This window comes from Lynx rufus, unplaced genomic scaffold (assembly GCF_022079265.1).
Source record: "Lynx rufus isolate CCGP_SWC_20201006 ecotype Redwood Valley unplaced genomic scaffold, mLynRuf1.p SCAF_6, whole genome shotgun sequence".
Taxonomy (NCBI): Eukaryota; Metazoa; Chordata; class Mammalia; order Carnivora; family Felidae; genus Lynx; species Lynx rufus.
In genome coordinates, this window is record NW_025814878.1 from 129,138,860 (window position 1) to 129,163,374 (window position 24,515).

At 43.5% G+C, this 24,515-nt stretch overlaps 1 protein-coding gene across 1 annotated transcript in view; it reads right to left on the reverse strand.

The window, feature by feature from the left end:
* NEDD9 (neural precursor cell expressed, developmentally down-regulated 9) overlaps positions 1-24,515 on the reverse strand; it is a 183,746-nt gene that overhangs the window by 128,427 nt on the left and 30,804 nt on the right. The gene's annotated exons all lie outside the window — the stretch shown is intronic.

Here is a 24,515-nt window from a genome sequence, read left to right on the forward strand (position 1 = left end):
TTCACAGCTGCCTGGACCTGGGATGAATGCCTGACACAAGTTTAGACTCAAAAGTCCTTCATACACAAACACACACACACGCACACGCACTGAGTCACTCACACAGCCCCTCTCCACATGGGAACTTGGGAGCATAACCGCATTTCTGCTTCTGGTACCGTGAGATCTATTCTTGTCCTTACAATGACCACCTCCCTTCCTTCCCCACTATCCTGTGCAATATTATAAGAATGAGACTGGAAATTCCTTCCCTGTGATAAAGTCCACCATTCCTCAATATTCAGCAATGGAGAATAGGCCTAAAATGTTACCGTGTCTGAGGCAGATAGAAAACTGTGACTCAAAACTCACACTAAGGTGTAGAAACCTCAAATTGTGGGGCTCCTGGGAGGCTCAGTCAGTTAAGTGTCCGACTCTTGATTTGGCTCATGCTCTCATGTCAGAAACTCAAGTCTGCAAGTCTAACCTGCCTCCGCCGTTTTTTCCCCCCTTAAACTAGATCTGAACCTTGGGAGATCCTCTGGAGCATTTGCTGAATTCTAATGGGAACGGAGCCCTCCAAATCTCCTTCTTCTTATGGTTTGCTAACATTTTTTCTTTCCTGGAAACACATCATACTGAGATGTCTTGTAACCCTTGTTTTCCAGCCTGTTTGAAAGCTAACGTACGCAGACATCCAACTTCCGAGCTGATCCAGACTTTTCACGATCCAACCAGGGTAGGCACTGATTCCAGGGAAGGCCGTGGATTTAGACCATCTGCATTAGAATCACTGGGAGCACTTGTTTAAAGTCCTGGTTCTTGGCGGGGAGGGGTACCTGGCTGGCTCAGTTGGTTCAGCGGCCCACTCTTGATCTCAACTCAGGTCATACCTCATGGTTCATGAGTTGGAGCCTCACGTTGGGGTCTGTGCTGACAGCATGGAGCCTCCTTGGGATTCTCTCCCCCCCCCTTCCCTGCTCATGCAAGCTCTCTTTCTCTCTCTGTCTCGCAAATAAATAAATAAACATTAAAATCTTGATTCTTGGGACCTGTCCTAAAACTATCTTCTGAGTGTCTGTGGGAGAAGGCCTGGGAATCTGCATTGTTCATGATCTCCACACCCCTCCCCTGCCCATTCCCGGTGATTCCCATGTGCAGTAAAGTTGAAAAGCATTGGTAGAAGTGAGAAGGTCTTAGATTAGCAGCCAAAAAAACTGGAGTTCAAATCCATTTACTACTAGGGTGACTGGGGTGATGTTGGGCAAGTTACTTCGTAACTGCCAGCCTCATTTTCCCATCTGTAAAGATGGATATGGCATTTTATAGGAGTTATCTATACTTTTTCCTTGAGGATTAAATGAGATAAGACATATGACAAGGCTAGCAAACAGAGGTCTTGCCAGGTATTCGTACACTATGCCCTAAGAGAGAGAAAAAAAAGGGATGGTGAGCTTCCGGTGAGCTTTGCAGACCTTGAGATGCATGTTTTGCAGCAGTTTGCAACGGCTCATGTAACTCCTTTTGGATGGACAAGAACAAGAAGACTTATCCATTACGTGGCTTTACTACCAGCTAAGGCCCTATTAGCATAGCCAAGAGGGGGGGATATTGTGCTCTCAGGAAGATGAGACCCTAAAGAGACGCTTTCAGAAAAAAAAGATGCAAGTTAACAGACAAGTGGGATAAGTCAGGAGCAGCCGGGTGGCTCCGTCGGTTAAGCGTCTGACTTCTGCTCAGACCATGATCTCATGGTTTGTCGGTTCGAGCCCCACCTTGGGCTCTGTGCTGTTAGAGCAGGGAGCCTATTTCAGATTCTGTATCTCCTTCCCCGCCCTTCCCCTGCTCACACACACACACTCTCTCTCTCTCTTTCAAAAATAAATAAGCATTATAAAAAAAAGGGTGGAGTAAGTCAGCTAAGAGCACATAGTGAAAGTGATGTCTTTGTAGGTGTGTTCCTCAGCAGGGGCCACATACTCTAAGTCACTGACTCACTGAGGGCGATTATGCGCCCTAGGGGACACGGGGCAACGTCTGGAGACATTTTTGATTGTCACAACTGGGAGACACTACTGGTATCCACTGGGCAGAGGTCAGGTGTGCTGCTAACCGTCTAATGGTGCATAGGACAGTTGCTCACACAGGGCATCTGGCTCAAAATGTGAATATTGCCAACGTCTAGAAACCCTGCTGTGAGTTAACACAGATGACTGAGTCATGAATGACAGAAGGAGGCCTGCAGGTGGCTTACACACCGCCCAAGTGACAGTCTCCAGCTGCTGTTATTGCAAAGTCTTATGGATGAACCACGGGACCCAGTGGCCTGCGAACTGACGGGTCACCATGACCGCGTTCCATGTCACACGTTCCACGGGGCCAGTTTCCAGCTCGTTTCCACAATGAAGCCATGGGGACAAGCATTCCTAGAGCTTTGGAGAAGGGGAAGGAATTGCTCTCTGCAGGAGCGGGAGAGTGATTGTCTCATTTTCTACCAGGAGGTTGGAGCGGTGGGAAGGATCTGGGAGGGAGGTTGCCCCTCGCAGGCCCATGACAAGTACCTTCCACACTTACAGGGATGCCATTGGGGCGCTCAGCATTCTGGGATGCGATCAGATCCAAATGGCCATTGGTTTATGATAACCTTTGCTGGTATCTTGCCCCTCTGTGTGATCCTTGGCTTTGTTTCATGGACTTCTCCCAGTGCCTCCAGGTTAGTGACTTGTGTCTTGGCTAACCAGAGCTCCGACTTTGTTCCCTCCACTTGATCCCCTGTCTCTTCTTGTCTCCTCTTTCCTGACATGCCTTGTGCTCTAGGGCTGTAACCTCTGAGAATCAGTCTCTTTGGTTGTTCTGGACTCCTCCTGCACTAACTCCCCTGGGTGCAGGCCCAGCCTCCTAGTTTTCTTTCTCTGGGCTCCACCCACGTGCCCTGGGGTCTCTTTAGCATTTTCGTACATGCTGTCTTCCTGCTTGCCAGGTCACCGTCATGGTATGTGTGACCCTTCTCAGAAGGACCCCAGGCTGGGTTTAAAGGCTCTGTTGCCACCATATTAAAATTCTTAATAGTGTTTTTCTTTGAACTTGTATGTTGTAAGTGAACTCTGATGGGACAACAGAGCACGCACAAGAACACAAGAGATGCATACAATATGAGTGTCTGCCTTTTCTCATGACTCCGTGCTTGTAGCGTGTTCGCCGGGAACCGGGATTCCAGTGGACCCACATGTGTGGCAGTTCTTGGCGATTCAAAAGGAACACCACTGGTGGTCTTCCACTGGTTAAGCTGGGAGAGGGCGGGACACTGGCAGCCCCCAGAGGCCACACTTTCCTTCCGAACCAAAACTTGCTTCAAACACAGAAAGAAAGGAATGACATGCTAAGACATACCAATGACCAAAATACCCTTCGTCCATTCGTACTGACATTACGTCCCTGTACTAGCTAGCCCTGAGCTCCTTTCCTTCCTATCCTTCTTTACCTTCTAAGCCAAAGGTGGCGACTGTTAGTACAATGGGCGTGATCAAGAAATGACATAAAAGCAGCTGAGTTAGTTTTGCGCAGCTTTTCCACCCTGACGGTGAGAACAAAATATGCAAATGGGGTAATTTTGGCGATGAGCATGAGTTAAACGCTCTTGTATTTGCATTTACAACCGGCATCACACAATGTAGAGATGAAAGGTAAAATTCACGCTAATAATTTAAAATTTAAATGTCCCTCTTCTTAGAGCGGCATGAAATAGCAAATTAAAAAAAAAAAAAAAACAAGCTGTGACAAGTGAAAAGAGAGACTGTGGATGAAAGGGGAACGCTTTGATTTCAGTACCTCTAATGGCATCTTTTTCTTGCTTTAAAAAAAATGGGTGCCTACATTTCCATTTTGCACTGAGCTCTGCCTGTGTGCTTTTATTTTCTAAGGCCAGAGCCAGTGTCTCTTCGTGGGCGGACTGTGCTAAGGCTGTAGGAATCCATTGGCCTGTGTGCGCGGACAGCAGGCAGGATGTTCCCTGGGAGCAGTGCTGACCCAATGGCTGTGAGATTCAGAGGTATAAATACGGCAGCTCCGGTGAACCCCTCCAGGACACTGAATCCAGGCTCCCCTGGGGGTTACCAAGCCAGCCGCTCTGTGACTTCCTTTGGTAGCACCCCTTTGCCTGCTCCTTACCTTCATGGTCCCACTGCCTGGCCAGTTTTTCCTGGGAAGATCTCTGAAACAGTCACTTTCATTCAACCGAAAACAGCATCTCTACGTCACCTGAAACCCAGGACCTCTCCAGCTGAAACATTTGAGTACGCTGTGGGCAAGCTCACCTATCCTTCCCAGTTCTATGATTCTCTCTGCCAAGGCCACGGGTTCGGTAAGGTATCAATGATCACGTGCCTCTGATCAGGTGGTGGGGTAGAAAACAACACTACGGACATGGCCAAAGGAGCCCGCTGTATATGTTGTTTCTGAGGTTTACACTGAAACGTTTGACACAAAAAAAATCTTTCTGTGCCGGTCAGAGGGCATTTGGAAGGCACTTTGGAGAGCTGGCCCATCACGGACTACTCTGCCACCAAGCAACGTTCCGGGCAGATCTGGGCTGAGACCCAGATGAGAGAAGACTGAATGGCTCGGACCTCAGGGGGATGTGCTCTTTTGACCTAATGATCTTCTCGGTGCCACAACGTCTCCAGCTCATCGTGTTTGCTGGGAGACAGGGGAGCAAAACTTACAAACAACAGGCTTTGTCCTACCTTTTTAAATTAGTCATAATCCACGCTGTGAAAATCAGGCTGAAACTAAAACAAAAGTTTACCAGTGGAAAAAAGACAGTCTCTTTAACAAACGGTGCTGGGAAAACTGGACGGTGATGTGCAAAAGAATGAAATTGGACCACTTTCTTGCACCATACACGAAAATAAACTGCACATAGATTAAAGACCTAAAGGTGAGACCTGACATCATAAAATTCCTAGAAGAAAACAGAGGCAGTAATTTCTTTGACATTAGCCATAGAAACATTTTTTCTAGATATGTCTCCTTTGGCAAGGGAAATGAAAGCAAAAGTCAACTATTGGGGCTACATCCAAGTAAACAGCTTTTGCACAGTGAAAGAAACCATCAAGCAATCTGCAGAATGAACGATATTTGCAGATGGTATATCTGATAAGGGGTTATTATCCAAAATATATAAAGGACTTTTACAGCTCCACAACCCCGAAACATGGGGAAAGGACCTGAACAGATGTTTTTCTGAAGAAGACATACACGCGGCCAACGGACACATGCAAAGATGCTCAACGTCACTCATCGCCAGGGAAATGCAAATTCAAGTCACAATGAGATATCACCTCACACCTGTCAGAATGGCTACACTCAACAACACACAAAACAACAGGTGTTGTTGAGGATGTGGAGCAAAAGGAACCCTCGTGCAAACTGGTGCAGCCGCTGCGGAAAAGAGTATGGGGTTTCCTCAAAAAACTAAAAATAGAACTACCATAGCATCCAATAATTCCAGTCTTGGGTATTTACTTAAAGAGAATGAAAGCACTAATTCACTGATAGATGAATGGATAAAGAAGATGTGGAATCCATCTTGGAAGACATATTCCATACATACGTACAATGGAATATTATTCAGCCCCCCCCCAAAAAAAAGAAAGAAAAGAAAAGAAATCTTGCCATTTGCAATGACCTGGATGGAGCTAGAGAGTATAATGCTAAGCAAAATAAGCCAGTCAGGAAAAAGACAAATACCGTATGATTTCTCTCATATGTGGAATTTAAGAAACAAAGCAAACAACCAAAGAAAAAAGAGACAAACAAAAACCAGGCTCTTAAATGCAGAGAACAGTCTGGTGGTTGCCAGAGGGGAGGTGGGCGGGAGGATGGGTAAAACAGATGAAGGGGATTCAGAGCACACTTACCATGTTGAGCACTAAGAAATGGGTAGAACTGTTGTATTGTGTCCCTGAAACTAATGTAACACTGTGTATTGACTATACTTCACAAAAAGTTATCATCGTTTTCTCCTCTAGGTTTTCTTTCTCCTCTCATCGTTTTCTTTCTCTAGGTACATGGTTACTTGAGCCATCTTGGAATGCCTTCTTACCCTCTCTGCCTGGAGAATTTTTATCCACCTTCGAGAATTCACCACAGATGCAAATAGCCTCTCCTTACGTGCCACTTAACGTCCCGATGTAAGTATTTGTGTGTATATTTACTACCCTTAAGTTAGAAAGACCTTGATTCCGAATCTTTATCTTATTCACTTTTGAAGTCCCACAGCCTTGTGCAGCACTTGGCCCGCGACTGATCTCAAAAGGGTCGGAATAGATAACCATAACGGCAGCTAATAGGAGCCTGGCACTATGATAAGTACTTTATACGCATTATCGTCTTCCGCCTTTCACACCAACACAATTAGTATCTGTAAGGTGGAGGCTGGTATCCTTATTTTACAATTGGGGAAGGAAGGTTAAGTAACGTGCCTGAGATCACACAGCCTCCTCAGGGATACAATGGAGTCAGACCGAGGTTTGCTAGCACGGGAGACTGCGTTGTTCACCGTGGAGTGAATGAAGTCCGTGAAGAGGTATTTCCAAGGCTGTCAGGAAAAGTACTCATTAGAAAGACTTGTCAGTACAGCAGCCTCTTCATTAAACAGTACAGCCAAGTTCCTTACGTTAAAAAGAAGCCATTTTTACGGCCCACCTCCGCATGGAGAAATTTTCATCGTATCTAGCTAGCTTCGCCCAAGTCCACCGAGCTTTGTTATCAGAAGGACTTTTTTTTGCACGAGTATTTTTAGCTCCTGTGCAAGTTAAAAGCAATATAGTAAACCAAGCACAGCTGCAGAACGAGGCTGCCCTCAGCTCATGATCACAGCTTGCGGCAGGACCCCACCAAAATTGCATTGTGTGCTTCCAGCACATAAGAAATTCCTGAGGGTGGTCCAGATATACCAATTAAAGACGCTGGTACTTTTGGTCCCGTGGGGCAGACGAGGAAAAGGGATTGATTTTGTTATGAGAAACACTTTCTGGATTCTTCCTAACTTTTATTGTTCACTAGGGTATTTCAAAGTGTTATCAAAGAATACGGATGCCATATTTGAGTTATCTGAACATGCTGGACGTGCACAGTCTAATGGGTGGTGTTCTACAGTGTATTTCTTTTCAATCCAGTGTGGATTCATTTAAAGCAAAAGTCAAAAAAAATTCACCAGTTTCCCTGCTCCTGCCCCCCTCCAGCCTTTGTCATTGAGAATGTGGGAGCATGTGGGTAGCTGTCCATGGCTTGGTCAATATCAAGACTGTGGGCTCGCCTGGGCCTGGTTGATCCTATTCTTGGGGTGATTTGTTTCCTTGTCCACTCAGGAACGAAAGGCCCCAGAGTTCAGGCAGTCTGGACTTAACACTGTGATTTATAGCCACCCAAACTTTGAGGATCACTAGATTGCAAGAACACAAGAAACGGACTCAGATAGGAGGAAAGGTGTGTGAAAGCCACAAAAAAGAGAGAAAGAGGAAGGTTATGTAGCAGAAAAGTAATAAATTGATGGTTAGGAGACTTGACTTTTAGGTAGGCTGACCACATCATTTATTATCCAAACGGGGACTTCTTTGAGAGTGAGAGGGATTACTGTTGATAAGTGTGCTAGGACAACAGACACAGATGGACACTGTCCTGGTGTGGTGTGGTCACAACCAATCTAGGCCACTGGCTAGCTGTGTAACCTGCAGCAAGTCACTTAGTGTCAGTATCTCTGGGTCCCAACTTCTTGCAATGCACTCAGTGGTGGTAGAGATACCCCCTAACTGGTGCTGGGAAATGAATGTGTTAGGAGGCACCTGGTTGTGACAGTGACTGAAGGCAGTCACCCCTAGAATTTTGTGCCCAGAATCTGGGAATGCTAATATGTCCTGTTATAACCCTTGAGATCACTGTCGCGATGAACAGTCAGCCCACTCAAAGTGTTGAAAGTATCCCCACTGGGAAACACCAACTAACAGAATGGCTTTTAGTTCTTCTTAAAAAAAAAAATTTTTTTTAACATTTATTTATTTTTGAGACACACAGAGAGAGAGACAAAGCATGAGCAGGGGAGGAGCACAGAGAGAGAGGGAGACACAGAATCTGAAGCAGGTCCCAGGCTCTGAGCTGTCAGCACAGAGCCCGATGTGGGGCTCGAACCCACAAACCGTGAGATCATGACCTGAGTCAAAGTCAGAGGCATAACCAACTGAGCCACCCAGGCACCCCAGCTTTTAATTCTTCTATATAAAGAATTCTTAGACATGGAAGAGGGCTCAAGTCACACTGGACAAACTTCCATGGTGTCAGGCCATTGGGCAGAAGTTCCAGATGGAGCACGTTAATTTTGATAGCCCCTGGATAAAAGCAAAGAGCATAGGTCACCCAAGAAGACACTGTGCAACTCATCCTCACCCCAAGATAAAGTATAAAAAGTATTCTATGGGGTGTTTTTTTTTTCTTTCCATGTTGACAGAACTGTTGAATAATTGTCTTCATTTATTTATGAGATGGTTGACATTGTCCCTCAAAACAGAAAAACAATTGGAGCAACATTAAAGCCACAAGTAGGCAGCTGACGTAGTGGTCCTTTGTCTCTGCTTTGCCTTCTGTGATAAACTTGGACTTCTCCTGAGCTTGGTTCCATTCATTTCAGCTAGAAGTGTGTAGCAAACAAACTTTCCACCGGTCTTCCCATGGAACGGTGGATTCAGCTTTGCTGTGAGTTAGTGGCCCCAGGGGGGAGAAGGCCGAGGACTCCCTCTCCAGAAGATGCCTCTTAAAAGGAAAGAGGTCATTGACAACTCACAAAGGAGGCTGTGGCCATAAATATTTCAGAATTTGGCTTCCTTAGTATCTTAAATAATGAAAAACATTTGCTTGCTTGAGACTTCTAAGTCCTCCAGTCTTTGGATTCCACCCTTAGTGTCTTGCTTCAGAATTCCATGGCGAGGCACAAGCATGCCATCGTGGTCAGGAGCAACGTGTACCACGTAAAGCATGGGTCAGAGAGAAGTGCTAAGCTCTCAAGAGGGCCCAAAGACAAACACATACAGGCGGCCTAGTGCATGTCAGAGATCTGCGTGAGGGCAAACATCTTTATGACTTTGGTCTTGGGAAGAGAGACCCGGCCTGGGATTAGAATTTACAGCTGACAAGCTGCTGATGAGGCAGTAATGGCCATTTAGTGCATGAATGGCCACTTTGGGAACAGGGGGCTTAGCACGCCAGGCTGAAAATCCCAGAGTGAAGCCGGGGGCAACCCCATTCACCTTTGCTGGAATAAGTTAACTCACCCACAATCTGTCTCTTGGGCCTTTTCTCTGCCTTCCTTTGGATTTACAGCCTTCCCTGCAGTTCTTTAGAGCTTTGAAACACATGACAATTTAGCATCAAGGGAATTTCCAAGACCAGGGAAGAATATCTTTCTTGGCTATAAACGTCACTCTGACATTCTCCTCATCTGTAATGTTTCAAGAGCACTTGAAATGTGCACAGCCTGCCCCCTGCAGAGTCCCCACCCTCTAAGAGCTCACAACTTCCTGCTCACAACTTTCCTTCTTGCTCACAAGAGTGCTTACAGATGTCTCCCGCTCCCCAAAGCATCAGCCAACTTTAGTGCAGTCATTCTCAACAGAGAGCAGTTTTGTCCCCTAGGAGGGGACATTTGGCAATGTCTGGAGTTATTTTTGATGGTCACAAGCGGGAGAAGGGGTGCTACTAGCATGTAGGGGATGGAGGCCAGAGGTGTTTCTAAATACCCTACAATGTAAGGGATGGCCACCCACAACAAAAAAGGACCCAATCTACAATGTCAGTAGTGCTAAGGTCGAGAAATCCTGCATTAGGGCGGGAGTAGACCACCTCTGCATAGGCCAAGAAAGTAATTGTCTAAACTTGCACTATCCAGTGGGACTTTTGGGATAAGAGAAATGTTTCACATTGGTGCTGTCCAGCATGGTCACCACGAGACACGTGTGGTTCTTGAGCACTTGAAAGGTGGCCAATGTGGGTGAGGAATTGAATTTTAAATGTTATTTAATTTTAACTCATGAAATTGTAATTGTCCTATGCAGTTAATGATTACTATACTGGACAGTGCAGGTAGGTCCATATAATGGGGGCTTGGAAGCACTGAGAGATAGCCTGCCCTACCCAGTTATCTACTCTGCCAGTTTATAACTACAATTCTTCAGTTAGACACTCCTTTTTCAGCTAAGACTTTGACCCATACTGGTATCACGTTACCCTGGGAGGGAGATGACCTTTAACGTATAAAGAACTGATGCTGAGTTTTAATATGACTAATGGACCTGCAAGATGTTTTGACAGGATCCCAGACAGCTGAAGGCTCTGACCTGAAGGAGGGGACACCATGAGACTGAGCAGCAGACTAAGAGGGAGATATCTAGAATAAACTGGAGGACGTGAAGTCATGGGCTAGAGGTAGCAAAAGTAACCTTTGCTCACTTTAATCATGTGCATTCTGTTGAGAAGAGAAGCCAAATACTCACCATTCCCATTCAGACACGTGTTCTGTGAACACCAGGACCAAAGGGCAGTGGGAAAGACAAAGAATATGACAAAGACGAGCCTGTCTCCTGTTCTCCTACAGGCTTTTAGTTCTTAGACCAAGTCTCCAAGTACTGAAGTAATATGGTGCCCCCTCCCGTATGTAAGCCCAAACAAAAGCAATACTGAACCACAAAACACAACTTTTTTTTTTTTTTTGACCTGCTTACAAAATTCTGGATAAGTCCATCAAAACCATTTGTTTTGAATTCTGCTGGTGCCTTAAGCAAGCAAATCCCTCCTAGTTAATCTAGCCCTGCTTTGGGGATTGAGTTTTAGGGCCTATTTTTACATAATCCATTGAATGGCTGGCTTATGATACAATTTGCATACATGGAATATTGTGTACTCACTGTAAAAATTTCTACAGAAGTCACCGACCTCACTGGGTAAGCTACATCTATCTATATTTCTTGATATTGGGGGAAAATACTAAGTAAACTAAATCAGAGCGGGCCAAACCAAACCCTGTCTTCCTAAATGTTCCTTAGGGCTCAAGCTGGAGCTCCTGGTGGCATCCGTTTTGGTGATTCCCACGGGGGAACAATGGGGATCAAACTGAAAGAGTAAGTCCACCAAAGTTATATCAGAGATATGGGGATTTGGGTATAAAAAGAGCTAAAACAATAACAACAACAACAACAACGAAACAATGAGAATTCCTCTGCTCAGAAAGACAGAGTTGAGAGAGATGCATAACCCAGAAAATAGATTGTTGTGAGTACTGACTTGTTCACAAGTCTCTAGTTTGCCTGAACATGGCAGAGGAGAAAGTGGTATGGAGGGGAAGGTAGGTATATTTAGGACAGTGAAAGGAAGTTTTTTTGTCCTAGTTCACATAGGTTATTATAACAAAAAATACCACAGTCTGTGTGCTTGTAAACAACAGAAAGTTATTTGTCACAATCCTGGAGTTTGAAAGTCCAAGATTAAAGCACTGGTAGATTTGGTATCTGGTGAGAACCTCTTTTTGGCTCATAGACATATTCTTTCTATGTCCTCGCGTGAAGGAAGGGACAAGAAATCTCTCTGGGGTCTCCTTTACAAGGGCACTCATCCCATTCATGCGGGCTTCATCTCATAACTTAACAACCTTCCAAAGGCTCCACCTCCAAATACCATCACACTGGGGATGAGTTTTCACTGTATGAATGGGGAGGGTGCAGACATTCAGTCTTCAGCATTCTGCCCCTGTCCCCCTGAAATTTATATCCTCTTGTATATAAAATACCTCAATTGATTGCAATAGCCTCAAAATCTTAACTTTATTCCAGCAGCAATTCAGAAGTCTAAACTCCAAAGTATTATCTAGATATCATCTAAATCAGATACAGGTAAGACTCAAAGTTCATCCTAAGGCAAATTCCTCTCCAGTTGTGAGTCTGTGAAATCAGACAAGTCTCCTGCTTTGCAAATACAGTGGTAGGGCAGGCATAGGATAGACACTGCCATTCCTACGGAGAAACAGGACAGAAGAAAGTGGTGTCAGGTCCCTTGTAAGCCCAAACTCTAATAGGACAAACAGTATTAAACCTCAAGCCTCAAGGATAATAATCTTCAGCTTAGCGCTCTGCTTTTCAGCCCACTGGGGTGCCAACATCACTCCATGGCTCAGTGGGACAGCCCCTCAGTGTCTCTCAGCTAGGGCTCCATCTCTGCTCCCGCCCCAGGTCTCTGCCGAGCCATGATCCACCATGGCTTTCTGCTGGATCCCAGCAGCTCTCCCCACATGGCCTTGTCCATGCCATGGTTCCACCGGATACAGCCCAAGTCTGGGGCTCTCTGTGGCCCCACGCTTTGAAATCACTCTGTCCCTCAAGGCTGTGGTAGGAGTAGTATCCCCAGTGACCTCTGAATTGCTTTCAGGGTCATCCTTTCATTGTCTTAGAGAACTACCCCTGGCTTCTGTTGAGATGGCTGATCCATACTAACCTTATCAAATAGTCGCCTGGCCACACTTCCAGTGTTCTCATCTTTTTGCAATATAGATAGGCTGAGAGTTTTCTAAATCTTTAAGTCCTGCTTCCTTTTTGTTTACCATCTCATCTTTAAATCTTTTCTCTCTTCTTGACTTTTACTATCAGCAGTCAGGAGGAGCCAAGCTGCACCTTCAACACTTTGCTTAGAAACAGTTCCTCTAAATATTTAATTCCATCACTCACTAGTAGTACGTTCCACAACACTAGAACAAGAACACAATTCAGCCACGTCCTTTGCCAGTAGGTAATAAGGATGGCCTTTCTTCTAGTTTCCAATAACATGCTCCTCATTTCCATCTGAGACCTCATCAGAATGGCCTTTACTGACTACATTTCTACTAACATTCTGCCCATGATTACTTAGGTATCCTCTAAGAAGATCAAGGCCTTCTCTGCAATTCTCCTTTTCTTTCTGAGCCCTCACCACAGTCACCCGTAGTGGGACATTCTTGGCAATGTTTGCTTTTTCTAGCATGCACCCCAAAACTCTTCTACACTCCATCACCTGGTTCCAAAGCTTCCACATTTTAGCTGCATTTATAGCAGCACCCCACTGCTCAGTAGCAATTTCTGTGTTAGTCCATTGGGGGAGCAATAAGAAAAATCGTACATTTCTAGGGCATGTGGGTGGCTCAGTCGGTTAAGCATCCAGCTTCGGCTCAGGTCATGATCTCACAGTTTGTGAGTGCCAGCCCTGCATCGGGCTCTGTGCTGACAGCTCAGAGCCCAGAGCTTGCTTCGGATTCTGTGTCTCCCTCTCTCTCTCTGCCCCTCCCTCCCTCACGCGCTCTCTCTCTTTCTCAAACCTAAGTAAACATTAAAAAAAATGGTACATTTCTCACAGTCGTGGAGCCTGGGAAGTCCAGGATCAAGGCAGATTTGGTGTTGGGTGAGAACTCTCTTCCTGATTCATAGACATCTTCCCACTGTGTCCTTACACGCTGTAAAGGACAGGGGAGCTCTCTGGGGTCTCTTTTATGGGAGTACTAATCCCATTCATGAGGACTCCACCCTCATGATCTAATCACCTTCTAAAGGTCCACCTCCTAATACTATTACATTGAGGATTAGGCTTCAACACATGAATGGAGGGGGTGGAGGGACACAGACACTCATTCTATGGCAATTACTTAATATAGTGTAATAGTGGCAGTGGTGGGGGGGTGGGGGTGGTGATTTAAGAGCTTTTTATCCCAGTACCAAAGGCTGCAGAAATAAAGAGCTCAAAAGATGTTTAAATATAAAATGGCAGTTCCATAATGAATCCTTGATTAGAGAAAACTACGGTACTTAAAGCTAATTTCTTGAGGCAAGCACACAAAGGGGCTTCATCTCTTTCCCATAACGACCCCTGTGCCATTCTTCAAAACAGAACACTGGGCTAATCTTGCCACTAGCCTTTGGGTTTGTCTCCTCTGGCCATACATGCTAAACATCATAACTGAGTTTGAAATTAAACCGTACTTGACACAAACAGCGTTTACAGGCTGAGAAACATGATACCTCCCTGGATGGAAGTGGGAGCTTCTTGGTGGAAGCAGCAAGCCCAGGCATATGGGGTGGGGGGCTGCAGTTCAAATGCACTAATAGCTGTTTTTAAACTGATCCACTCTAAGTCTTGAGAGTGTAATGGCTGATTATTGGGTCAACAAACATGAAAAGCTTTGCCATTGGCCCGTACTTGGACCAGAAGCGACATGTCTTTCATGAGCATTTAGGATGAAAGATAGAAGATTAAAAAAGAAAATGTTGGTAACAGTGAGCAGCATAGGAGGGTCTTTTTAATGTGTGTTTGCCTTCCAAGAAAAAGCAGAGCAATAAGGTCTATGCAATGTCGTTGATATTTTTTCATCTCAGGGTTATAAGCCCTGAGGTACCTTCCTGTTTCCATCACCAGACCTGTGGGGTAGTGTTTCCAATCAGACTTCCAGCTTTTAGCTGCATGAGATGATGTCGTCACTCATATGGAGTGGTGCACTGAACACTGGTTCAAGGCATAGTCCACTGAGTATGAATTTGACCATATAATTCCCCTTTTTAAAATCTTTAAAATTCACCTGTGGCCTCCATTACCTCCAGGCTGGAGAGGGGAGCTCACTGTCCACATGTATGCCTCTGACCTTTGCTCCCATCACACTGAGATCTTTCTGGTTCTCCAAGGACTCCATGGTCTCTTATAACTCCACCCTCTGGCACATGCACGCCCCTCAGACTCATTTGCATCTTCTCTGTGACAACCTCAACAGCGCTTGAATTAGATTCTCTTCTGCACTCCATGTTTAACTTCACTGTAGTGCACATCGTGTCCTATTGAAATTACCCCGCAACTTGACTCTGAGATCCTGAAGGCCAGGGGTGATGCTACGATGCAGTCATCCTTGCTTCCCCAATGCCTAGCACAGTGCCGGGCACAAAGGTAATATCAGGTTAATAAATGCTTAATGATGGAATGAGTGAGTTTCAGTGAGTTGTAAATAATAGAGACCTTTTCAACCTAGGCACATCCCATATTTTCTCTTTGGCAGAATAAATGCTATTAGAGAAGTTAATACTTCCCTCATATCAGCTCCACATAGTTAAAGATGTAGTTAAATCCCATCAAATAAAAAATGAAAGGAGAAAGTGAGAACAGAAGTAATTCATACATTTCAGTCAAGGAAGGAAGGAAGGAAGGATGGAAGGAAGGAAGGAAGGAAGGAAAGAAAGTTTTCCTTCTGAAAGTCCCTGTCAGATGCAAGAGAAGAAATTATTTATATTTTGTTCTGAGGCTTGGTCCATGAACCAAAAAAGAAAAAAAAAACCCAGAAAGTGACGGAATATATTATGTTCCATCCACGAGATTAGAAGAGGGATGTCTTTCAGCTCCCAATCCTTCAAAAGACACAAACTATATTTCAACAAACTGTATTTCAACTGATAAAGCAGCCCAGGAGTGTGGGAGTTGCATTAGACAATGGAAAGCAAACTGAGCCTAACATGAAGTGCCTGATTAATTAGTCTGTTTATCTCCCAATACCTCCCCTTTTCATTCTTCAGAAATGAATAAGCTTCATTATTCACCTCCTTTGGACTTACGGTGTCTCACCTGCAGAGACGCCTCTCTTGCAAAAAGCCACTCCTTCTCCTCCCGTCTAGCTGTGGAAAGACCAAGGGAGTGGTAAGACAAACAACCCCTCCCAGGATGTGGGGAAGACATCAGGTGAGTGACAGGTGCAGAGGCCGGGCCAGGGCCACACAGCCTGGAGAAGTTTCCCCTCCTGGCAGAGAAGGCTGTCTCTACTTGCTTCTTCGCTCAGATTGCTCATCAAGTGAGGCAGGGATTTGGGCAGCCCGCAGCTGTGTTTAGGAGAACATTTGCTTTATCTACCACATCCTTTGAGGATTTCATTGCAGACCATTTCATCTACCTTAATGAATGCTCTGGCAGTTTCTGAACATGGGGCTGTGTCTGCATGCCCCGAGCGGTGGTTATTTTCACCACTGTTGAGATTGAATGGAACATACGCTCGCATATCCTTTTGCCGTATCTTTTTCATGACATACCCTTCATTTCGGGCCACAACAAGCAGATAGCCAAAGAGAGAAAGGCTTTAGCTCAAAAGTTGGGGCTGTCCGGACTTTCCTCCTTCCCCTCATACCCCATCAGCTAACCCATCACTTCCTGCTGTTATTTAGAATTCTGTAACACTTTTCAAATCTGGCTAGATAAATATGGCACATCCATTAGAAATCAAGTTGTGCACAGTCACTTCATGGAACGAGGAAATATATACAGAGTGGAGAAAGTGGGTTATAAAATAGTTTCAGGAAATGTTTACATATATGTATATATATGTATGATTTGGAAAAGAACCTAATGGGATATACACAGAAAAATCATGATTATTCCTGGAGTGGAGTTAAGGGTCATTTTAATTTTATTCCATCTACATTTAAAATTTGTTTTCCAAATTTTTTACATGGAGCGTGTGTAATCTGAAAAATTCATACAAAATGCTAAGAAAACAAAGATACATGCAAAGTAAGTAGTCCTTGTACTTTCTAGTCCTGTCACTCCTACCAGAGTTTATTGCTCTTATTTTCACCTAGAAATTTCTCCTTGCATGGCACCCTGTCTTTAGTCTCTCCCACCCTTAATTCACTCTCTCTCCTAAGGGTCTTCCTGAGAAGGAAAACCGACCAAGTGGCTTCCCCAAATCCTCCAGGGGGTTCTGTAGGACAAAGGTGTCCAAAATCCTCAGGCTGAAGATTAAAACACTTCAGAAGCTTGTGTGCATCCAAGGTTCAAATGCGACTCCTGTGTCTCCATTCCAGGCCACCCCAAGGCTGTCTGGGCCTTCTCCTGCTATGAGCATTGAATCCCCTGGGACTCTGCTCTCCCTTCCTCCTCTCTGCCCTGCCCTCACCCGCATCATTTACTCTCTGACTCAGACTTTCCCACAGGAAGCCTTCCTTGGCATCTCCAGGTAGAGTTAGGGGTTTTCTGTCTTGTTCACATCTCCACTTTAGCATTTTCCCTAGCAATATCATTATTATGTTATGAGTCTCTTTTCTCCACCTGAAGGGCAGGAGGGTCTCTGTCCATCCTTGTGATCAGATCTCAGGCGAGTGCCACACCCGAGTAGGTGCTTCATAGACATTACAGAGTGAATAAACCCTTAGCTGGTGTGGACGGGGAGAGGGGAGGAGAAAGAATCTGAACTTATTTTCATTGATTTCCTGCTCTGGCTGTAGAAACTGTGATTTTTAGTTAATAAGTTTAGACTCTCTCTTTCCTCAGATGAGGAGGGTAAGCCATGCCCAAATTGTAAGGTATTCCAATTGGGGCCAACATTTATCCACTTCCTCCATTTGGGGCGTGTATCCCATTAGCTGTGCCTTAAAGACATACTGCAAAATGCTTCCCCTCTGTGAGCAATATAATTCTGGATAAGTGAAATGTCATTTGGTGTTGTGGGTTGCGTTGTGCCCCCACAAAATTCGTATGTTGAGGTCCTAAACCTCCAATGCCTCAGAATGTGACCTAATCTGGAAATAGGGTTGTTGCAGATGTAATTAGTTAAGTTAAAGTGAGGTCATTCGGGTGGACCCCCTAATCCATTATGACTAATCCAATACAATGTTCTTGGGAAAGGGGGAAATTTGGGCAAAGAGGCACACGCACACAGGGAGAGTGCTATGTGAAAATGAAGGTGGAGATCATGATGGTGCTTCGATGAGCCAAGAAATGCCAAGAATTGCCAGCAAAGCACCAGAAGTTAGCGGAGAGGCATGGGTTCTTCCCCAGAGCACTAAGAAGGAACAAGCCCCAGGGACACCTTGGTCTCAGACTATAAGCCTCCAGAACTGTGAGATAATAAGCATCTCTTGTTAAGCCACTCAGTTTGTGGTATTTTTTAATAGCAGTTCTAGTTAACGAATATACCCAAGGGCCCTTAAGTGAAGTAATATCAGAGAGGAGGATGCTATCCTAAATGTCCTCTGTTGAACTACCGTTGTGCTGGCCAGCATCTGGCATGATTCTGGCTCTTTTCGCAAATAAGAAAAAGAAGGTCCTGTTCTAGCTGTTCTGACAATTAAATTGTGGGCATTATTTTCCTTTCTCCTATACTTTTTAATTTTTTCAACTGAAGAAAACAAATTGTCTGAATTCAGGTATATTTAGAACCAATTTCAAAAGACACAGGATAGACTGAACAATAAGTCTTCTGCTTCCTGTCAGCCCCTGCCATCCACTCCCCCTCTCCAGAGGCAACCTCTTTTACGTCTATGCATATGTATATTTCATTTTTTACATAAGTGATCATACACTATAAACACTATTCTGCCTTGATTTTATCATACAACTATTAGAATGTACAAACACTGCTTATTCTTTCTGATGACTGCATGGTATTTCTTTGATAGATATTTTCTGCTTCTTCTTAATAAATTTCTAGCTGACTTTTCTTAATCAATATAAGTATGAAGCATTCCCAAAGTTCCCTTCACAGCCCAGACAGAGTTGATCCTGCTCACTGCTCTTATCCCATTAAATAGATAGATGCTCTCTTTGCCACCAAAGTTTGGTAAATATGCTTTAAACTCTGGGAAAGGCTGACTTTCCTTATGTTTTATACAGGTGTCTCCAAAGCAAAGCAGCTTGTGTTCGGCATGGGACTGGCCCATACTGGCCCTGTAGGTCCTATGTCATCAAATGTTTCCCCTCTCGTGGGTTATGCTAGAAAGCCTCACTTGGATACATGTTGGGCCAGATGAAATGTGAGGCCACATGCATTAATCAAAACCTTTGAGTAATGTGTCCATTTCCTTCCTGTGACCCATGCTACTGCACTGGGATTTCAGGAGTCACCTGAGTTTTCTCTGCTTGCATTTTTTTTGAACCTTACCTAAATTCTCACAGAGATAAATGATAAATGCTTCTGGTTCTGTAAAACTCTTCTTACACTTTTCACCTCATTTCCTAAAATTAGTTAATAAGGTGACTCATTTGTAGTATAACTATGTCCTACTTTATATGGTTGATTCTAACTGTGAACTTAAGGGGATAGTGACCATTTCTAACTCATTATTTTTCACGTTGAGTCTGAAAAACTCTTTAAAACATTAACCGTGGCCAAGATTCAAGTGACCTTCAGAAGCCATGACTTGCATGGAACCTCATCCCAGTGGGTCTGTGACTTTCAAATAGGCCAGGCAGCACATATGTGTGAAATACATTCCATTCCTTTCCAGAATATCCATCCCATTTATCCTTCCAAGTCTAACTGACTGTCTTCCTGAAGTCTTCAAAGATCCCCCCAATGGAACGAATAGGTTTCCCTCTTCATTCAAGATCTGAAAATGTGTATCTCTACTTAGGTTTTGTTTCCTTCAGCGTTGTTGTAAGATATTGTTTCCATGCCAGTTTCCTTTACTAAGCTGCACATATGCCTTTCAGACCAGAACTGGTCAGAGCAGGAAATCAGCCAATGTCTCCTGAGTGAAGAGATGATCATCACACATTCAAATTATCAGAGAGTATTAGTTATCACTTATGGAGCACTCACTTAATACACATAAGTCACCATTTAAAGAATTGTACATGTGTTACCTAATTTAATTGTCTTAACATCCTTTCTGTGATATTATTATCTCCACTTTATAGAAATAAAGAGAGACATTTTAAGCCACTTGCCTAAAGTCATACAGCTAATTTGGTTGTAGATGATATATTCTTAGGCCTTAAGATGTCTATCTTTTCGTGAGCCCTAAATTATACAAACTTGACAAAAACCTGGCCACGAAACTTGTATAATACAGTATTTTAATTCATTTGCAAGTTTAGTCACTTGATTATTTCAATGGTCTTCCAGTGAAGCTTCCTGTCTTTTCCCTTGTTCCCTTGCGTTTGTCCTATAAGGTCTATGCTCAACAGACAGTGTTATCCTGTGCTAACTCAAATTAGTTCTTGGGCCCAAAACTTCTCAATGGCTTTCATTTCACAAGAGTAAAAGCCAGAGTCTTAATAATGGCCTATTAGGCTAAACAAGTTCTTTCCCCATCCCACAGCCTCTCTGGCCCTATTTTCTACTCTCTCTTTTGCTCACTGTACTCCAGCCAAGTTGCTTCCTTGCTGTTCTACGAAGAAGTCAGTATGCTTCTGCCTCACAGCCCTTCTCATAGGCTTTCCCCTCTCTCTGAAACTGTCTTCCCTCCAATACTCTTCATCTCCTTCAAATTGTTACTTAAGAGGAAATTTCTTGGGCTCCTGACCATGATGATGGAACTGATTTCAGACTAGCTCATTTCCTATGAATAATTCGGAAACTTGACAAGGTAGGTGAGGTAAGATCGCTTTTAGATAATGGAAAATAAATAGCACAAGACTTCAGTACCTGGGAGAAAGGAGCATGAGGTGAGCCCCACAGTTTTTCAGCTTTCTACCTAGAGAGCTGAATTTGAGCAAAGCACATTAGTCCCACTGAGCTGAAGAGGCAGGGATCAGAGTTCAAGCCAACTAAAAAAGCTGAAATCTCTGTAGAAAGAAAGCCCTAGAAGTCCCAGTATATCTGTGGGCAGGTCCTCCTTGAGTCCATGGCTTAGGGCTGGATTGTACATGTGCAAACCATCCAAGGCTTACTAAATACAAGCTACTATGGGCTTGATACTGATGCAAATACAATAAAGGTTGAGACGTTCTGGGGGTAAATGTATGAGTATTTAAACTTAAATTAACAAAAATTAAGTGAAATTTAAAACTCAGTTTTTCAGGGGCACCAGGGTTGTTCAGTTGGTTAAGCCTCCAACTTTGGCTCAGGTCATGATCTCATGGTTCATGAGTTTGAGCTTCACGTAAGGCTCTGTGCTGACAGGGTAGAGCCTGCTTGGATCCTCTGTCTCACTCTCTCTCTCTCTCTGCCCCTCTCCCCCGACCCTTTCAAAAATAAATAAACATTAAAAAATTTTTAAATTCAGTTGTTCAGTCATGTTCACGTGTTCAATAGTTGCTACCATATTGCAAAGTGCAGACATAGACCACTTTCCTTAATTCAGAAAGTGCCACTGAGCAATGTTGATCTCGAGACTCTACAGTGTAAAATTGACAGTGTCCAGTAGTCAATCATAAATCACTAGACAGGCAAAAACACAAATTAATCAGGATCGTGTCATTCACAGTAAAAAATAAAAGTAGTCAAAAGAAACTGATTCTACAATGGACCAAATGATGGACTTAGTAGATAAAGGCTTTAAAGTGTATATGTTTTATAATATATATTCAAAGAATTAAAAATATTTTCATTAATTTTTTTTAAGAAAAGATTCCAATGAGTGAATAAATAAGGAATCTTAGCAGAAAAATGGAAACCATGGAAATTTTAGAATTATGCAAGACCTAAAGTGAGTCACTCACCGAGGGACTTGAGATTGTAGAAGAAAGACGCAGTGAGGTTGGAGACAGATCAGTAGAAATTATCAAAGAGAGAAAAAATATTAAGGAAAAATGAACAGCAGGTCAAGAACCTGTGGAATAGTATCAGTTTAACACATGTGTGATTGGTGTCGCAGAAAAAGAGAGTGAGAACAGAAAGAAATATCTGAACAAACAGTGGCCAAGAACTTCCCAATTTTTTTTTGAAAAATGACTTATAAATCCAAGAAGTTCAGAAAGGATAAAGATAGAGCCCCACATAGGCACATCATAGTCAAACTACAGAACACTAAATATAAAGACAAAATCTTGAAATCAGTCACAGAAAAAAGACACATTACATACGGGTGCACAAAGTTAAGAAAGGTTGTTACTTTTTCATCAGAAACAATAGAGGCTAGAAGACAATAAAACAACATCTTTAAAGTTTGGGATGAAAAGTCATGTCCCTCCAGAATTCTATAATGAAGAAAAATATTCTTCAAAATCAAAGGTGAAATAAAGTCGTCTTCAGGTAAACAAAATCTGAAAACTAATCACCGGCAGACCTGAACTGCAAGAGATACTAAGGGATGTCCTTTAGTCCATAGGGAAATAATACCAGATGGAAACTACAGAAAGAATGAAAAGTAACAGAAATATCAAATAATTGAGTAAGCTAGTTGTGGCACATGCATACAATGGACCAACAGTAATAAGAAAGAGTAACTACTAGTAAGTGAAATGACATGGATGGATCTGACTCAAAGAAGCCACACACAAACGATGTCAAGCTGGGGGCCCCTGGGTGGCTCAGTCCGTTAAGCATCCAACTCTTGATTTCAGCTCAGGTCATGATCTCACAGTTTGTGAGTTCAAGTCGCACATCTGTGTCTGCACTGGCAGTGTGGAGCCTACTTGGGCTTCTTTCTCTCCCTCTCTCTCTCTGCCCCTCCCCTGCTCTCATGTGCTTTCTCTCTCAAAATAAATAGACATAAAAAAAAAATTAAAAAAAAAAAAACAAAAGATGCCATGCTGTATGATTCCATTTGTACTGCATTCTAAAATAGGAAAAATTAGCAAATAATGATATGAATAATATCTGTGGTATCTTGGGGTGGGAGTATGAGATTGTGTATAAAAGGTAAGTGGTAACTTTCTAGGGGGCTAGAAATTTCCTATAGCTTGATTAGGTAGTAGACGTGTATACTAGTCAAAAGTCATCAATCTGTACACTTAAAATGTGTGAATTTTATAGCAAAAAATTATATCTTAATAAGGTGGGTTAAAAAAAATTTAAGTTACCTTCTCTGCAACCTTTCCCTGAGCACCCTATTTAAAACTGTACCCCACTGTTCCCCTTCATTAGTTTTCTCCTTAGTATGTATCACTAACATACTACATATATATATTTAATTTTTTAATGTTTATTTTTGAGAGAGAGAGAGAGAGAGAGACAGAATGCAAGTGGGGGAGGGACAGAGAGAGAGGGAAACACAGAATCCAGGGCTGACTCCAGGTTCAGCTGTTCGCACGGAGCCCGACGTGGGGCTCAAACCCACAACCCGCGAGATCATGACCTGCGCCAAAGTAGGATGCTTATCTGACTGAGCCCCCCAGGCACCCATATTTTTTAAATTTAATTTGAGTGTTTTTATTGAAGTATAGTTGACACTATATATTTTATTCGTCTTATCTTATCCTCCCTTCTGGAACGTAGCTGCCAGATGCGCAATGGCTTTTCTCATTTCTTTCATTGCTGAACATTGCCAACAACAGTACAAGGCACATAATACCTGCTCAATAAATGCTCCATGAATGATTACATGAATCAACATATGAATAAATGAAGAAATGAGTTGACTTTCTTTACTGGTATCAAAAGTAAGATCGCATACGTACGCTAGAGTGATGCTACGCTAGTATGTCGTGAAACTCAAGACACCAGATTTTAGTCCAACTCAAAGAAAGAAGGGAGGAAACGTAAGTAAAGAAGGTGTTACATACCGACTGAGTACATGAGCAGGAGTTGGCTCGTCATGTGAGATGCTTTACCCAGGCTCTCCCATGACTATGGATGTTTACAACAAATACAACCACTAGACGATAGAGATGTATATAACCAGGGAGTCAGGATAATAAGGAGGAGGGGAGTGGGGTTGTAGTTGGCAGGGACATAGGCGAGTGGCCTGATATTTGTCACTCCAAGACCCACACCACCGCAAGGCTTCTTCCTGTTTTGCTTACTGGTTTGTTGTCATGGTGTTAGTAAGTGTAACTCTCCTAAGTGTATTGATCTTGCGATGGCTGGGCCTGTCCCATCTCTGGCTACCGACAAGTGCTGATAAGCACTTGCAGTGGACATAATATTAGAATATGAATACGGCCTCAATTCCAAAGATTAAGGCATCTCATTTAGCCTCAAACTTCAGACAAGTGAGAAAAATCCACCTCGTTCTCTTCCTATCGGAAGGTCCACCCTATTGAAGAGATTTACCTTGAAGAGAGAGACTTCCATCAAGGTGGACCAAAGTTCAGAAGGGGGTTTACACAAAATTCCAACAGCGTCATTCTCCTCTCCTGAGCATCACACCCTTCCAAAGGAAAGGGAAAACTGGATTCCTAATTTCAGGTAAGGGTGTGTTTATGCCATAGTTGATGAACTAAGATTCCAACGTACAGAGCCATGTGGATGGCTCTGACAGGTGTGACCTCAGTGCCACTCCCTCCAAGGCAGACTCCAACCTCCTTCTGCACTGCTTTCCACTGCACTTAGATCACGTAGCACACGGTCCAGCATGTGACCACATTCTGCCATATTCATACTTCTCATTCTGTCCCCTTCTGACTACTGGAATTATAAGTCCCAGGAGGCAGCCCTTTCAATGGAAAGAAATGGAATCTGAGGGCATTCTTGTGGGAATGGAGAAGATATCAGAGAAGAAAGTATTTTGTAAAAGATCCTGTCTGGAATAAGGTGACTGGGAAGGGGGCCTAAGAAAGGGGACCGAGGTGAGGCAGGATGGGAAGAGGGTAAGAGTGGGAGTGAAAATAAACATGAAGATACT